The sequence below is a fragment of the Mesoplodon bidens genome, assembly GCF_964165515.1.
Source record: "Mesoplodon bidens genome assembly, chromosome: 18".
NCBI classification, from domain to species: Eukaryota; Metazoa; Chordata; class Mammalia; order Artiodactyla; family Ziphiidae; genus Mesoplodon; species Mesoplodon bidens.
In genome coordinates, this window is record NC_138175.1 from 57,882,032 (window position 1) to 57,890,955 (window position 8,924).

The 8,924-nt window shown below is 41.4% G+C and overlaps 1 pseudogene across 1 annotated transcript; it reads right to left on the reverse strand.

Annotated features, from left to right (window-relative positions):
• Window positions 1-6,949: 6,949 nt before the first annotated feature.
• On the reverse strand, window positions 6,950-7,862 carry LOC308605825 (vomeronasal type-1 receptor 4-like; annotated as a pseudogene). Its single transcript has one exon. The product of its transcript is annotated as a vomeronasal type-1 receptor 4-like (transcript).
• Between the last annotated feature and the right edge of the window lie 1,062 nt (window positions 7,863-8,924).

Consider the following 8,924-nt stretch of genomic DNA (forward strand, 5'->3'; position numbering starts at 1 on the left):
GTTTTTTAAAGGGTATAGAGATCAGCTTTGTAAAGATGGAAAAGCTCTGGAGACCTACAGCATAACAAGAATACACTGGACACAACTGAGCAGTACAGTAATAGCTGGGATTATTTTCAACTACGAACATTTTTTTGAAATGTAGTTTTTCAGCATAAGACGAATTAGTCAGTATAATACAAAACATTCTTCAAGGGAATTAATCAGTTTTCTGAAAAGGATTCCAGAAAGAAAAAAGTCACAGTAATGCTAATTTTCCTAAATAAGATTAAGGTTCTGTGGGTAGCAGTATAACGTTATATTACATGCATTGTCTCTAATTACTGCAATAAGTAATTTCTAATTACTGATAATGAGAAGAATTTTCCTAAAATTTAAAAATAAAAGAACATTTTCTTCCAAAAAAAAAAAAGAAAAGCTCTCAAACTTTATACATCACAAAACTAAAAAGAACAAACTAAGCCCAGAGTTAGCAGAAGGAATAACAAAGACCAGAGCAGAAGTAAATGAAATAGAAACCAGAGGAACAATAGAAAAGATCAACGAAACCAAGAGTTGGTTTTCTGAAAAGAAAACATTCATTTCATTTCGTTACTTACCACTGGCAGGAATGTGAGGGATGATATTCACGGTCAGGAAACTAATTGCATTTCACCTATATGGCCCTCTCCTCCTTTTCCTCATTAAGTCCAGCTGAATTTATTTCCCTTAAAAAAGCAAGAATCACGTTTTACTTTGATCACAGCAATTCACATTCTCCTCCCTTCCTGGAATTCCCCTCTCCCATCACTTCAATTGCCCCACTCCTTGGACTCCAGCCCAGTTGATTTCTCCAGCTCATAGACACCTGATGGTCCTCCTCAACCACTGTGACTCTTTTAGTCTCAAAACAAAACTCATACTTTTGTTGTTTATCTTATACTCCTTTTTCCTCTGTCTTCCTAATATGTTGAGAGCTAGGTGAAGACAAGTCGTATTCTCCTGACTGACTAATAGATACTCAGCCCACAGTGTCTGGACACAGGGAGCTTCCTGGGATCAGCACCTACTGCTGTTCCACATCATCTCCAACTGAGGGAGGAAATGCAGAAATTTAGTTATTCTGAGCTCTCCTCTGAATTATAATTACCAGCAAGTTCTCTGGCACTCCAGGATGCTGGGTTTTACTGTAGCCCCAATGAATCTCATTTTAAAACTTTTCTCAGCAAAAGTCCTGACTTGAAGTTCACGTCCAGTGAGTCCGCATAGGGCCCCACTAGAAACCCCACCCTATGCTCCCTGGATCACAGCTCCATCCAACCAGATCATGGGTTTGTTTGCTCAGAGTGAGGCAGCGTCAGCACGTGTCCTGCCAATGTTAGTGCACAAACACAGCTCCAAGGTCCTCTCCTGTTGGAGACTTCCTCTCTCCTGTTTGTCTTCTCCCTGAGACTGAACATAAGGAAGCACTTACCTGCCTGGTCTCTGCTGCAAAGCTCTGTGCAGGGAAGTGTCGATCAGGATGGGTCAGAGGCTCTTGAGTTTATAGTTATAGGGACACGGTCCACAAACCTGCTCTCCCCACAGAGACGCCACCATGCCATCATCTGCTGTCCCGGCCACACTGTCTACATGGAGAGTGTGGGGCGTCTCCCCTGAGGAGCCAGTTTTATCCCCAGCGCTAATCATCCTCCTCCTCCTCAGCTGATGAATCAGTTAAAGAAGATCCTAATGAGCAGCCAGGCAGCAGGTGAAAAAAGTTTTCTGCGTTCCCTGAGGAAAATCAAAGGTTCAGAAACAAAGTTGTCCTCAGGCATTAAAGGGACATGCAAAGGTGCATCAGTGACTTTTACTATATTTTCAGTTGGGTGTGTTCTTCAGAGCTTTTCATCTCCTCACAATACTGAGGACCATCTTGGTCAGGAGTGTGGTTCCAATGAGTTTACATTCCATGGTTCTTCCTATTTAGGGTCTTAGGTCTTTTTTTAATCTGGAAAATACCCCATTTTGAAGTCAGCTTTCCCACCTCAAAATACTGTGTATTCTGCATGCCCACGTGCTTCCATGGGAAGATGATGCCTTTTATTGGAACAATTATTGGAGTGCTTTATTGGAACCTAGTCACACCCATCTTTATATTATCTATGGCAGCTTCCACCTACAAAGGCAGCATTAAGTAGGTGTGCCAGAGACCACATGGCCCATGAGCCTAAAATATTTATTATCTGATGCCATAATAAAAATTGCCCTCATGCAACTCCTTGTACTTCGTAGGACTTCTACTGCCCACTACCCACCCCACCTGAAAGTCCATAGTGCTCCCAATACCTGGGACAGCCACACATCCCCATGGATTTCCAACAGGGTTTTCACTGAGAAGTTACTTTTCCTGTCTTGTTTCTGAGTATGTCTTCATGTTTTTATTCTTCTTCTAAGGCTAATTCAAAGGCTTCTCACGTCATCATTTATGATGAGGACATCATTGGCTGTGTCAACATCCAAGGTCATATGTCCTGTGGAAAGAAAAATAGGTCAAGCAGGAAAAACCCACACTACAGGCATCCTCTTCACTTTTATTGCAAAGGCACAAATAGCTCATTCACTTTTACCTCTGTGATTCCACTTCTTCCCTAAATCAGAATTTTCTTGGGGAAACTTACCTGGTCCCTAACTAAGTGAAGTTTTATATACAAAACGAATGGCTATAACTGGAACAAAATCCTCCTATTCCCAGTAGCTATTCTCCTTACATGAAGGTATTAGATTATTTGATTAAATATTTTTCTCTTCAGTATATAATATGCATGAAAAAGACAGGCAAAGTGGTTATGGATTGGGATATTAAGCATGTAAGCCATCTTTGAGCAGATAATACATATTTATTAGGGTGAATATGGTCCAGGTTTCTCACTGTTGGTTGGAATATTTATTAATTTTTATTTTTTATGCTTCTAAAAGCTCCTTTTATTTTTATTTATTTTATTTTATTTTTTATTTTTATTATTATTATTTTTTGCGGTACGCGGGCCTCTCACTGTCGTGGCCTCTCCCGTTGCGGAGCACAGGCTCCGGACGTGCAGGCTCAGCGGCCATGGCTCACGGGCCCAGCCGCTCTGCGGCATGTGGGATCTTCCTGGACCGGGTCACGAACCCATGTCCCCTGCGTCGGCAGGCGGACTCTCAACCACTGCGCCACCAGGGAAGCCCAACTCCTTTTATTTTTTTATTATTTTTTTTATTGGTTGGGATATTTATAAGCACAGAAGAGGGAAAGGGTAGGATGAGTCCTAAGGACTGGTTTTGAATTGGAGGAATCACGAATAACATGTGTGTGTGTGTTCATGAAAATGAAACAACTATGAGCTCTTTTTCCTGTAAGGTACCAGAAGAAATGACATACTGGTAGCAACATACTAATAGGGCTAATAGCAGATCTTGCTTCCTAAACATTCATCTTGATTTGAAGGAATCGGCATTTTCTAGTAAAATAACTGATTACAGGACTGCATCAGGACCAGTACAAGATGAGCCTACAACAATTTTTTGGGGCTGTTTTAGCTTTATTGATCTTACACTGCTCAAATCTGGGGCAAAATGAGCATTAAAATAGACAATGTTGCATCAGAATGCATCCCTTTGAAACATATAGGAATTTAGGAGTATATTTGATATGAATAAAAGTGAATAAATGAGAAAATGAATGATTAAATAAACACATGGGTGAAGGGAAACCTCTTCCTTCAATAGACTCCTACCAATAAATGTTGAAGGCTGAAATAAGACAATCATCATATTTTGATTCGGGCAAAAAAAGTCGTGATTGGGAGCTAATGTGTGTGAGTGTAGAGGTGATGAGGAAGACCATACTGGGACAATCTCAGGATACCTTCTAGTAGAGAACTAACCAACTGCAAAGACCACATGGTCAATGTAATATGGAGAGACCTGGCAGGTGCCCATCACCACTACTGGGATAGGTAGACATGCTGTGTCCCCTGGTGTGAAGCACTGAGAATATCACAGCATCTTTACCCTTTAAAAACGTTTTACTGAGATATTATTGACATATAACATAGGTAGTTTTAAGGTGTGCAACATGATATTTTGATACACATATATATACTGTGAAATACAATAACTTTATACCTCCATCCCCCGACATAATTAACTTTTTTCCACTTGGTGGTGAGAACATTGAAGACCTACTTTCTTAAGAACTTTCTAGTATATAATACAGTATTGTTAATTATAGTCACCATGCTGTACATTAGATCCTTAAAACTTATTTATTTTTTAGTTGAAATTTACTACCCTTTGGCCAACAGCTCCCATTTCCCCCACCCCAGTCCCTGGAAACCACTATTCCACTCTCTGTTTCATGAGATTGGCTCTTTCATACTCCACATATAAGAGATATCACACAGTATTTTTCTTTCTTTGTGTAACTTATCTCACTTAGCATAATACTCTCAAAGTCCATCCATGTTGTTAGAAGGTAGGATCTTTTTCTTATTTACGGCAGATTAATATTTCATTGTATATATATATATACACACACACACACAACCTTTTCTTTATCCATTCATCTTTTTTTTTTTTTTTTAATTGGTCAGGCTGTGCGACTTGCAGGATCTCAGTTCCCGGACACGGGTGGAACCAGCGCCCCCTGCAGTGGAAGCGTAGAGTACTAACCACTGGACCACCAGGGAATTCCCTACCCATTCATCTTTTGATGGTCATTTATTTGTTCCATGTCTTATTTTCAGATAAATTTATTTATTTATGGCTGCATTGGGTCTTCATTGCTGCGCGTGGGCTTTCTCTAGGGCTTTCTCTAGTTGCCGCGAGCAGGGGCTACTCTTCGTTGCAGTGTGCAGGCTTCTCATTGCGGTGGCTTCTCTTTTGTGGAGCATGGGCTCTAGGTGCGTGGGCTTCAGTAGTTGTGGCAGTGGGCTCAGTAGTTGTGGCTTGTGGGCTCCAGAGCACAGGCTCAGTAGTTGTGGCGCACAGGCTTTGTTGCTCCGTGGCACGTGGGACCTTCCTGGATGAGGGCTCCAACCCGTGTCCCCGCATTGGCAGGCGGATTCTTAACCACTGCGCCACCAGGGAAGCCCGTCAACAATACTTCTAACTACAATATAATACTATTGGAACCTGTATGTGATAGCTAAAACCATCAATAAAAATTGTTATACCTAAACTCTATCAATCTAAAAAATGGAATATTATAAACACCAGACTGTCCCAAAAGAAGGCAAAAGAAAAAACAAAGAGAAAGAAGCAGATAGGACAAATAGAAAAGTAAGACCCAAGTCTCTGTTCTTCAGTGATGAAAACCAGACGTTCAAGTGAGAAATATGAAAGAGGCAGCTTCTTCTCCCTCCCTCACATTACTTCATCCATCTAATCAACCATATTTACTAGGGTCAACCATGTAAAGAAGATTCAGGTTTAAAGATGAATCAGCACATTGAACAACATTGATTTCCTGTGTAACATTACAGTATGTTGGAGAAATATGAGTGAAAAAAAGATACATACTAAAATAGAAAAACACCTCCTTCATTTCCCAGGATTCTTATCTTCATCTATGAAATAAAATCTCCACCCACTCTGGAGTAACATTTATCTGGAGCAATACTGGATTATGTGCAAAAGTCCACCATGTATTAGCCACACCCACAGGGAGATAAACTTGGTGAAAATACTTCAGATATTCCTGAAGAAAGGGGTTTCTTTCAGACAGCTGCACTGGTCAAGGGGAAAACTGGTTTCCTCAATAACAGTCAGAATCTTTTTCAAGCTGTAATCTCTTGGATTGACTTTCAGACTTCCCAAGGCAGCACCAGCATTCAATTGACCCTCTAAATTCACTGGATTTTTTTTAACATCTTTATTGGAGTATAATTGCTTTACATTGTTGTGTTAGTTGCTGCTGTATAACAAAGTGAATCAGCTATACATATACATATATCCCCATATCCCCTCCCTCTTGCGTCTCCCTCCCACCCTCCCTATCCCACCCCTCTAGGTGATCACAAAGCACCGAGCTGATCTCCCTGTGTTATGCAGCTGCTTCCCACTAGCTATCTATTTTACAGTTGGTAGTGTAGATATGTCAGGGCCACTCTCTCACTTCGTCCTAGCTTACCCTTCCCCCTCCCCATGTCCTCAAGTCCATTCTCTATGTCTGCATCTTTATTCCTGTCCTGCCCCTAGGTTCATCAGAACTTTTTTGTTTGTTTGTTTAGATTCCATATATATGTGTTAGCATACGGTATTTGTTTTTCTCTTTCTGACTTACTTCATTCTTACTTCATGACAGACTCTAGGTCCATCTACCTCACTACAAATAACTCAATTTTGTTTCTTTTTATGGTTGAGTAATATTCCATTGTATATATGTGCCACATATTCTTTATCCATTCATCTGTCAATGGACACTTAGGTTGCTTCCATGTCCTGACCCTGAGAAAGCCATAATTCAAAAACAGTTCATTGGATTTTGTGTAAAAATTTGGTATTGAGTACAAACTTCAGTGGTATCAACTTCTAGTTATAAAACAAATAAGTCATGGGTATATAATGTACAGCATGGTGACAATACTTAATAATACTGTACCGCATAATGAAAAGTGGTAAGAGAGTCAAACTTCAAAGTTCTCATCACAAGAAGAAATTTTTGTAACTATGCATGGAGGTTAACTAGACCTATTAGTTAATAAAAGGTCATGATCATTTGTAATGTATACAAATATCCAATCATAATATTGTAAGAGCAGAAGTAATATAATGTGACATTAATTATACTTCAATAAAAAATGAAGTATAATTACTAATTACTTCAATGTAAATAGTATAGTACTAATAACTGCAGTAATTAGTATAGTACTAAATACTTCAATGTAAATAGCTACAGAAGAGAGGAATTATGATTATTACTGAAGCTGTCTACTACATATTTAGTACTTTAACCATAGTTTCTAACAACTTGAGAACAGATCCTAGGTGTTCTAGGATCCCTAAGGAGCAGCAGGAAGGGAGAAATAGTGGGAAAACATGAAGCCAAAACATTAGAGGTTTGCAGCAACCATAGATGGAAATCTAAAAAGACAGTGATATAAAAAGTAATAACAGAATCCAACACATAGAAGATGACAAAGGTGACCACCAGCATCAGGATGGTGTGGGTGGCTCTGGTCTCTGGGGGCCACTTGTGGTAGTAGGTGGGGGTGTGAATATACCGCACTCTCTGGTGGTGTCCGTGCAGGAGAAACACCATGGAGCCACTGGACCAGATCATGAGGCCAATAAACATGGCATCAGGAAATGACCACAGGATGACAACGCCCTAATTTGTAATGGACGATGAACAGAACCACTTCCCTTTGGTGTCTGTATTATTTCCCAGGTTCTGTGGTCCAGTAAGTGTCACAGGAACAGAGATATTGAATAAGAAACAATATCCAGCAGGTGCAACAGGAAGGACCAATGATCTTGGGGGCGCTTCTTCTGAGCATCATCCACTCCACTCTCCTGGGGATGAGGGTGAAGGACTGATAGGTGCTCAGGACACAGGTGGAGCACAGGGTGGTGCTGTGAGCCACCCTCTGTATATAATACACAAGTTTACACCCAAGACTGGACAGGGGGTTCCTTGAAACAGAAGCTGCCACTGTGTGGGGAATCCCAGAGGAGAGAAGAACCAGGAAGTTAGCCACAGCCATGTGGGTGGGCCTCTGCTTGGGGCCAAGCAAGACTGGAGAGATGCTGTGGAAGAAAAGGATGACATTGGCCAGAGACCCAACCACCATCTGGAAAAGGAAGACGGTTTTTAGAGGCATCTCCCCTTGTTTTCTCAGGGCATCTTTGTGAAAAGACATGGAGAGGATTTCAGAGTGTCCTGAAGCAGAAAGGAGGCTGTGCTGGTGATGAAATCAGCAGTCTTCTTACATAACCAACACTGGACAAGGATTCTTGCTCTATTCCTCTCCTGAGAAGGGAGACATTTTCATACTCCACAGGAGGGGCTCAACCTGGAGAACTTATGCGTGACACCACTTACACTTTTCACTTTTGTAATTTTATATTTCTTTCTATTACTTTGGTATATCCTTATTCTCCACCAGCATGTAAGGTCCAGGAAGAACCAAGTCTATCTTGTTCAGCGACATAGTTGATACATAATAGGTGTTACAAAATATGCATTGAGTGTATGACTATGTGACAGGAGACAGAGTAGCAGATACACTAAACCCCTTAGAGTCATGACGTTCCTGCCTATTGTAAGAATGTGTTAAGAAAAAGAAATTTTGGGACTTCCCTGCTGGCGCAGTGGTTAAGAATCTGCCTGCCAATGCAGGGGACATGGGTTCAAGCCCTGGTCGGAAGATCCCACATGCCGTGGAGCAACTAAGCCCGTGAGCCACAACTACTGAGCCCCAGTGGCACAACTACTGAAGCCTGAACACCTAGAGCCCAGCGTGGGCAGGTCAGTTTCCATGTGATAAGAGAAGCAGGTGCAAAGCATTCGAAAAAGACAAAGGGAGGGGCTCAGAAGCCCTATTTTCCAACAACGTTTCTGATGACACAGCTCTGCTTTCACTGAAACAAAATTTAAGGAGTTGTTTCTCTCTCTGGTGCCTGAGCACTTCTTGCTCCAGTTGCTTCCTCGTAACTTCTGGGTTTTATATCTGCCATGATTAAAAATGCACACAATACAGTGGAAGCAGCAGGAATTTATATGATGCTGAACAAGCAGAGGAGTGTGTAACTCACCTCATCCCAGGTCAGCACAGAAATCAGAGCTGGTTTGTGGAGACCTCCTACGAGAACGAGAATGTCCTGCTAAGAGAGCTCATCGTGTGCCCAGGACAATGGACAAAGGAGTCGGGAACACAGCCCTGGAGAGAGGGACACAGGGAGAGTTGGGTTGGGTGGGGGCA